Source organism: Otolemur garnettii, unplaced genomic scaffold (genome assembly GCF_000181295.1).
Source record: "Otolemur garnettii isolate 467f Iridium unplaced genomic scaffold, OtoGar3 scaffold00032, whole genome shotgun sequence".
Classification (NCBI taxonomy): domain Eukaryota; kingdom Metazoa; phylum Chordata; class Mammalia; order Primates; family Galagidae; genus Otolemur; species Otolemur garnettii.
The window spans coordinates 3,398,266-3,408,118 of NW_003852427.1; positions in this window are offsets into that span (position 1 = coordinate 3,398,266).

Sequence of the window (9,853 nt, forward strand, 5' to 3'; positions counted from 1 at the left end):
AGCACACATCACAGCCTTCTCAGCTGAAACAAGTGTTAGGACCAAGGGAGACAGGTGTGTCTATTTTAATGAGGCCTGAAGGTGCAAAGGTAGGTTTGGAAGAGATGGCAGGAAATTCTAATTTATACCAAATGATAAGCTGCCGGGTAAATTCTTGTGCCCGAGGTGGGCCTTATGGAGGGAGCAGCGGTGCACTGGTGCTGGTGGTAACAGCTCAGGAGAGAAGATGATGCCCTTCTCTTCCAAACTCGCTGTTCAGTGATGTCATGCTGGGGGTGGGGAGCGGTATGTACATCACAGAAAATGGCAAATGCTGCAAATCGGGTCTTTCCATACCACTTCCAAGAGCTGGTTATTACATATTTATCAGAACACCACTAGGTAGAAATCTGAGGATCTTCTGTTAGAAAAGGAGGGGAGAGGCAGGTGAGGCAGGTTCGCTGTGACCAAGGCAGTGTTTCCTATTATAATTATGAGCCAGATGTTTTTCCTGTGGATTAAGATAACCGGCAACAAATCAGTCTTAAATCGTATACTTCTAGCTGAGCTAAGTCAAGATGACACTTACTGAAGACACTTACGTCAGAGATAAAATAAAAAACATTTTAAACTACAGGTTTCTAGTTTCCACTAAATATACAAAGCAATATAAACAGGATTTTCATAATGAAGAGCACTTCTTCAGGCGTTTTTCCTGGCATCAGCGTGAAGTCACTCTTAAGAACTCTTCAACAAAATGGTAACAGGTGCCATTGGTAAGATCTACAGATGCTGAAAAGAAATGAACTTTTGTCAAGATCAGGTTTATGTAATGTTTTAGTAAGAGTACAAGTTAAATAAAATTCTACAAATTATTCTATAAACCCAAGAACAAGAAACTATAATTATATCAAAACATGGATTCATGGTTCGGTGCCTGTGGCTCAAGCGGCTAAGGCGTCAGCCACGTACACCTAAGGTGGCGGGTTCAAATCCCCAGCCCGGGCCCGCCAAACAACAATGATGGCTGCAACCAAAAAATGGCCAGGCGTTGTGGCGGGCACCTGTAGTCCCAGCTACTTGGGAGGCTGAGGCAGGAGACTCGCTTGAGCCCAGGAGTTGGAGGTTGCTGTGAGTGTGATGCCATGGCACTCTACCCAGGGGGATAGCTTGAGGCTCCGTCTCAAAAAAAAAAAACAAAAAGCAAAAAACATGGATTCATGCAGGGAGGCCTGTCCAACCTGGGACTGGCATCATCCTTACTGATCTTTGTTGCCATGGGTAATTATTTTAAAAGCATTATGTAATCCTCCTCATTTTTTTCCCCTTAAAACTTGTTTTATTTTACCTCCATGAATATGCATGTAGTTTGCTATGACATGGGTATTCTCTTTGCGATACTTTTCCAAATTATCTTCTCTTTAGAAAGCCTCTGCTATTTAGGTTGACATCATCAATCAGTTAAGAAATATAGAGCGCTTTTTGGGGGGGGGATATAAAATGGCAAGAGGTTTATTCAGCTTTTAAAAAGATGTACATATATCTCAAAAGCACACACACAAAAAAGGATTTACAATGACAAATTCTCTAAAGGAAGTGCTTTTTCTTTTGGGACTATTGATTATCTTTTAAAATTTCTGATGCATATGAAGATACATAGTTAGGCCACGTTGTTGCATTTGTATGGCAAAGTGTAAGTTGTATCTGCGTGCCTCACACAGGAAGTATGCCACGCACGCCCACGTTATTCCCACTGGGGAGGAACCTCCTCCACCCCCCTTCTTGGATTCAGTTGAGTTTTCCCTCACGTGAGCATGTAGTTGTTAATCTACGTTTCTAATTAGTGTTGAGTGATGTAATGTGATGTCTGTTTTTCCATTCTTATGACATTTTACTCAGAGAGTGTTCTTCTCCAAATCCATCCAAATTTTAACAAAGGACACAAAGTCTCCATCTTCGACTAGTATTCCATCGTATATATCTACACCACCTTGGGTTGCTTCCACATCTTTACAACTGAAAATTGGTCTGCTATCAACATTCAGGTGCAAATATCCTTATGGTAAAATGCCTTTTTTCTTTTGGGTAGATATCTAGTAATAGGATTGTGGGATCAAATGGAAAGTCTACTTTTAGTTCTTTGAGGAATCTTCCTACGCCTTTCCATAAAGGCTGTCTGTACTATTACAGTCCCACCAATAGTTCCCGAGTGTTCCCTTCTCTCTGCATCCACACCAGTATCTGTTGTTTGGTGACCCTATGATGTGGGCCATTCTCACTGGGGTTAGGTGATATGTCAAAGTGGCTTTGATTTGCATTTCTCTAATAATTAGAAACAATGAGCATTTTAAAAAATGAGTTTGTTAGTCATTCATCTGTCCTCATGAGAAAACATTCTATTGATGTCTCTTGCCCAGATTTTTTTCTTTTTTTTGAGACAGAGTCTCAAGCTGTTGCCCTGGGTAAAGTGCTATAGCATCCCAGCTCACAGCAACCTCAAACTCTTGGGCTTAAGCAATTTTCTTGCCTCAGCCTCCCAAGTAGCTGGGACTATAGGCACCCGCCACAATGCCCGGCTATTTTTTGGTTGCAGTTGTCATTGCTGTTTAGCTGGCCTGGTACTGGGTTCAAACCCACCAGCCTCGGTGTTATGTAGCTGACACCCTACCCACTGAGCTATGGATGCCACCTTTTGCCCAGATTTTAATGGGCTTGTTTACTCTTTTTTTTGTTGTTGTTAATTTGCTTGAGTTCTTTGTATATTCTAGTTATTAGCCCTTTGTTGGATTCATAGCATGCAAATATCTCTTACCCTCTAAAGGCAGAAACTGGACCTGCACCTCTCACCACTTACAAAAATTAACTCACGAAAGATTTAAACCTAAGACATAGACTATAAAAAGTCTAGAAGAAAGTGTGGGAAAGACTCTGGGCGACATCTTGGGAAAGAATTTATGAAGAACACTCCAAAGGTGATTGCAGCAACAATAAAAATAAACAAATGGGACCTCATCAAGTTGAAAAGTTTCTGCACAGCTAAGGATACAAGAAAGCAAAGAAACAATTATACAGCACTTACTGTTTGCTCAGTGTTGAGGTTAGTGCTATGGAATTCAGAAGGGAGACCAGTGGGATAAACTATGGAGTTCTGTTCCTATAATTCCCACAAGAATTTTCATTCTGGTGAAATAATTTTGAGTCAATAGGGACTTCAGGTTTCTGCTTCATCATGCACCCCAACCCCTAAGCTTTTCCAGTTACTTTTCCAGTAATTTGTTTTCATGGCACGAATCACGTTTGTATATGTGTTTATAAGATAACTGTATTTATTAATCCCACCGGTCTGTAAGCTCCACAATCATGGATTACGCCTGGAATTTGCTCACTATTCATTCTTTTATTCAACAAACACTTACCGAGTGCCTGGGTCAGGCTCCGTTCTGAGAACTAGTATGGTGCATAACACATTGTAGTCACTCAATAAATGTTTCTGCCAGTCACAAAAAGACAGGAAAAGAAGAGGGGGGGATATGGAGATAGGAAGAGAAGAAGGAGTCTTTCGCCTGAGAACTGGTGGTTTTCAGAGTGCTCCACAGAAAAGCATTGTCTGGGGATGAGTTAGAAATGCAAATCCTCAGGCCCAACTCCAGACTTCTTCATCCGAAACTCTGGGGGTGAGGCCCAGTGATCTGTTTTTAATAGATCTGTTTTTAACAAGCACCTCAAGTGATTCTGGTGAATGCAAACAGTTGAGAACCACTGCAGTGAAGTTGGATGAGTTGGGAGCTGACTACATGCTCTTTTGTTTCCATACCAGCTAACAAATACTTTTGATCCTCCCTCTAACTGCCTCTGCCTATCCCTCTTCCAAGGCCTCCCATCTGCCCTTAGAAAATCAAAGAACTTGAAGTGACCACTCAGATTTTGATCCCCAAAGATAGCTCTCCTGTGAAACTATAGTCTGTATCTTCAAGGAAGATGGCAATCCAACGTAGACATGGCTGAGACAGAGGGTTTCATTCGCCACTATTAAACAAAACTTTTGAGAACACCCTTTTTAAATGAGTTGGCAGTAGTAGGACTTATAACCTCAACAATCGGGGATAGGAGTATTGGCTGGATATAAACTTTAATACCACCATGTCCTGCTGTACACACCTGGCCAACTCCAGCCCTCAGCAGCTCATATCTGCTTTTGTTTCTCCCTCACTGGGACTGCCAAGAACTTCTGAAGAAGGTCCTGAAGCCCTGGTAGTCAGGTCTGCTCTCGAGTCACACTGTCCAGCTCTGCCAAGGCCTTCCCTGGTGCTGCTGCTCACCTCTCTCCTTCACTCCTGACCAGCCACTTTCCACTTTTCCGCACCAGGCCCACTCTGACCTCTCCAGTCCCACTAGGGGTCTTGCTGCTCTTCTTAGGTCAAGGAATCCAACACATTCTCTCTGCTTTCTTCTCTCCACCTCTTCTTCTGCATTTCCATTTTGTTTCTTCTTTCCTCATATTTCATTTGCAAGTGATTTACTAAGAACCCTCAAAGTACCAGGCACTGTCCATAATCCACCCTCTGGGTGTTTTCAGGGAAGGCTGGTAATAAACGTGCACGTGAGTAAATGAGTGCATGAATATGTGATAAGACAGTGGAACTATCAATTATGACAAGAGCCACAAATGAAATTAACCAGGTCCACAGCAGTAGGATGGCAGGGAGGGAGAGAGAAGCAGAAAGAAGAAGGGGTAACCTGACTCTTAGTGGGGAGTTCCTCCTCCCTGGGCCCCTGTGATTCCAGCCTGGTTGGCTTTTGCTGATTTAGTTACCGTCTCTTACTCTAAATTCCTTCCTTCTGCCTACACATAGCATCGACTCTCTTCCATTGTGAAATATATCTTTATGATTCTGGGATTGGTTTACAGTTGGGTTTTGCTTCTACCTCTTTATTGAGATTGGACCTTCCATCAATCTGGACACTAAAGCCAGTGCCTGGTACTCTTCATTCTTTACTTTCATGTGGGACTCTCCACATTCTTCTGGTTTAAATCCATTCCTTCCTGACTTCTGTGCAGTGGAGCCAATCTTATCCTTAAACCTTTGCAAATGTGCTTTACTCCCTGTCTTTCTCTCTTCTACGTCAATACACCTACCTCCTTGTGAAATCATTCCTTATTTTCCCATCCGTAAGTGACCAGACCCTCCTCTGATATCTTACGGATCAGATCCTTAGCAAGTGACAGCAGGTACTGGTCTTCTTGTGGTCCTCTCAGTCTTTTTTCCGGGGTTGTGAAATGCCTAAAGGTGAGAAATGTGAATTAAACCTTATTATTCTGCCACAGAGTTTTGCCGTTGAAGGCACTCAGTAACTATTTGGAATGGATTTCTGTTGGCTGCTAAGCAGTAGTATTTAGTAGGTATTAAGTAAAATATTTCTTAATTAATTTGATGCATTTGTGCACTTCATGGATTTCAAGGGTTAGAAGCTGGGAATTAGATATTTCAACTGAGGAGAAAATGGACTGTTACCCCTAAACCAAGAGCAAGGCCCATCTGCAGCCCTGGTGCCTGTGAATAGAACCTCAGTAAAGCTGAGGCATTACTTTGTTTCAGTCAATATAAATTAACCTTTTAAAATGTATGATTATAAAGGAGTATATTTAAGTATATAATTACAGTTTTTGCTCTGTAATACCCTCTATTTCTGACATTATGACTTTCTGGAATACAACCCTATTCCCACTCTGTTACTTACTCCTCCTGACAAGCAGAAATGCCCTGATGGGCCGCATCTGATATGTAAATAGATGTATCTTTGCACAATTAAATACTACATAATGTGCTATGGATGCACGAGTACCATCAGGCTCTACAGGAAGACAGAACTTGTTCAGAAAGTTTTTATGGCAATAAGACTAGAGAAAAGGGTGGTGCCCGTAGCGCAGTGGGTAGGGTGCCAGGCACATACACTGAGGCTGGTGAGTTCAAACCCACCCTGGGCCAGCTAAAACAACAATGACAACAGCAACAGCAACAACAACAAAAAAATAGCTGAGTGTTGTGGTGAACACCTGTAGTCCCAGCTACTTGGGAGGCTGAGGCAAGAGAATCTCTTAAGCCCAAGAGTTTGAAGTTGCTGTGAGCTGTGATGCCACGGCACTCTACGAAGGGTGACAGCTTGAAACTCTGTCTCAAAAAAAAAAAAAAGACTAGAGAAGAATCTCTCAGGAAAACTGAATTCGTATTCTAGACCAAGAATAAGATGAGAGGGCTGGGGCAGCTGGAAGGATGAACCAAACTGCTGGCCCCTGGTGTGTTCATGGTCTTTGGACTCTACTGGGCTTCACTTTAGTAGATGAAGACCCAACCACAAATCAATAACTGGACATAAAAAGTATATTCACTGATTAAAAAATTAAATTTCAAAAAGTTGGTAACCTTCCAAGCTCCATCCCATCAAAACCATTACTCTCTCTAATCAGCATGGTAACATGGTGGGTGGGGAGATAGAGGGAAAAAATGGATAACATCTTATAAATAGAACAACTTTTAAACATTGTTCAAGGGGGTCTTTTAAAATTTTAACTGTAAATTGACAAACATGTAATTATATATATTTATGGGGAACAAAGCGCTGTTAAGATTTATGATTACATTGTGGAAGAATTATATCAAGCTAATTAACATATCCGTCACCTCAAAACTTAATATTTTTTGTGGTGAGAACATTTTAAATTTACTCTCTCTTCGTGATGAAATATACAATACATTATAGGGTACAAAGCCACAATTAGATAGGAGGGATAAGTGTTTTTTTTCCTTTGAGATACATTGCAAAGTGCAGTGACTATAGAAAATAATCATGTATTATACATTCCAAGTATCTTCATCTCATCTTTTAGTATTTAAACATAGACCACAATCAGACATCAAAAATCTCAAATTCAGCCTGCAAAATACCAGATAGAGGAAAAGAAATATTTTCACCTTTCCCATGATTCCCTGTGTTTATACAGGTCTGTTGTTGGAAGGCCTAGTTGTTTAACACAGTCATCTGATCTCAGTGGTCTGGGAAGGACAGGGTTATGGGAAAGGCTGAAGTACACGGCTGGAGCATGTTAAATGCACTGTCTTCACTGGGAGCAAAGAGGCAGAGTGGGGCAGATTCAAAATTTTCTCAAGTGGTTTCTAATTCTGTGTGAATATTAGCTCTCAAGGTGATTAATAACATAACTCATCAGTCTTAGTCACTTGAGAATTATTCTTACTAGGCTCATGTAGAACACCATTTTTTCCCTGTGAGAAACCCAAGTCGTTTTACAAATGTTTGCTTGCCGAGGAGACAACAGTCCTCACTTACACGTACACTCTGGAAGCAAGACAAGTGCAAAGTGTACTGAGTCTAGAAAAGGAAGGCTCTCCTTTTTATTTAAGATTTTCAGCTTCTCCCTGTTCTCAGATGCATTCTTACTGTTTGATAATCTCCTTTGCTAGATTTTCCTCGTTGGAGGAGTTTTCTGTAACTGTCCAAGATTAACTAATTTGTTTCAGCATCTAAAATGATAGACTCCATCGTCCCCCAACTCTCCTGCCAAACTTATGTCTTTTTTTTTTTTTTACGATAAAATGCCACATATTTTATTTTTAAAATTTTCTTTATTTCAAATTAATATGAGGGGACAAATTTTTAGATTATATTGTTCTCGTTTCCAGGGTAAAGTTCCAGTAGTAAAAGAGCCCCTCACCCAGGAGCGTGTTATACATGTTCGCGATGTGCTAAACTTACATCTTGTTACTTTCTACAGTTGGACTGTGACCACCTCAAGGACTAGGATGGAAGATGACTGCATTTGTATACCTGAGGTTGAGCTCAAATCATGGCAATAGGAGACGCTTAGCAAATGCTGAACAAAAGAATAAATGTGTAGATGACCATTCCATCCTAGTGTACCTCAGTAGTCATTTATGAGGTCAACGGAGGAGGTATAGGGACGGGATGCGGGCAGATATAATTACAGAAAGGCAAGAAGGGTATCTGTAAATATGTTTCTGGTGAAAATTTTTGATTGCATTTGTGTTAGAAAATAAGAATAGACTCTTTAGTAATGGCCATTCTGATAGTGGTAAGGTGGCACTGCATATCCCATTGTGTTTTAATTTGCATTTCCCTTATGATTAGTGATGCTGAACATTTTTTTCCATATGTTTCTTGGCTTCTTTTGAAAAAAAAAATTTGCTCATGTCCTTTGCCCACTTTCTGATGAGGTTGTTTGTTTTTTTCCTTGCTGATTTGTTTGAACTCTTTGTAAATTCTCAATATCAATACATCCTTCGTTAGATGTATAGTTTGTGTATATTTTCCCTTATTCTGTAGATTGCCCGCTGATTACTTCCTTTGCTGTGCAGAAGCTTTTAAATTTAATTAAATCCAGTTTATTTATTTTTGTTGTTGCTGGATTTGCCTTTGAGATCTTAGTCATAAATTATTTGCTTAAGCCTATGTCTAGAAGAGTTTTTTCTATGAGTTTTTCTAGAATTTTTATGGTTTTAAGCCTCATGTTTAAATCTTTTATCCAGGCTGGGCAGGCTGGCTCATTCCTGTAATCCTAGCACCCTGGGAGGCTGAGGCAGGCAGATAGCTTGAGCTCAGGAGTACAAGACCACCCTGAGGGAGAGCTAGACCCCATCTCTAAAAAATAGCTGGGTATTGTGGCAGGTGCCTGTAGTCTCACCTATTCGGGAGGGTGAGGCAAGAGGATCACTTCAGCCAAGAGTTTGAGGTTGCTGTAAGTTATGATGCCACAGCACTCTACTAAAGGACCAAAGGCAACAAAGTGAGACTCTGTCTCAAAAAAGACTTTTATCCATCTCAAATTAATTTTTATATGGTGAGAAATATGGGTCCAATTTTATTCTTCTGCATGTGGCTATCCAGTTTTCCCAGCACCATTTAATGAATAGAGCACCCTTCCACCCAGTGTATATTTTTGTCTGCTTTGTCAAAGATAGTTCGTTGTAGCTATATGGTTTTATTTCTGGATTTTCTATTGTTCCATTGGTCTGTGTCTATTTTTATACCAGTCCTATGCTGTTTTGGTTACTCTGACCTTGTAGTATAAATTTGAGTCAGGTAATGTGACACCTCCAGGTTTGTTCTTTCTACTTAAGATCGTTTTGGCTATTCAGGCTCTTTTTTGTTTCCAAATGAAGCTTAGGATTACTTTTTCCTAGATCTCTGAAGTAAGACCTTGGCAATTTTAATGGCAATTTAACTGAATCTGTAAATCAGTTTGGGTAGTATGGACATTTTAATGATGTTGCTTCTACCAATCTGTGAGCGTGGGATGTTTTTCCGTTTGTTTGTTTCATCTACAATTTCTTCCATCAGTGTTTCATAGTCCTCCTTGTAGACATCTTTTACCTCTTTGGTTACATATATTCCTAAGTATTTTATTTTCTTTATATCTATTGTAAATGATATTGAGTTCTTGATTGGACTCTCAGCTTGACTGTTACTAGTATATAGACAGGCTACTGATTTGTGTACATTAATTTTGTAACCTGAATAAATTCAGACTTTTCTGAATTTATTTATAAATTCTAGAAGTCTTTTGGTGAGGGTTTTCTAGATACAAGATCATATGGATAGTTTGACCTCCTCTTAATCCAATTTGAATGCCTTTTATTTCTTTCTCTTGTCTGATTTCTCTGACTAGAACTTCCAGGAATATGGATGCAGAGAAAAAAAGAATGCTTATACATTGTTGGTGGCTATAAATTAGTACCACCTCCATGGAAAACAGTCTGGAAATTTCTCAAAGAATAACAAGCCTACCCTTTAATCCAGCAACCATAGTACTATCTAGCCAAAAGAAGTTCTTTTTTTTTTT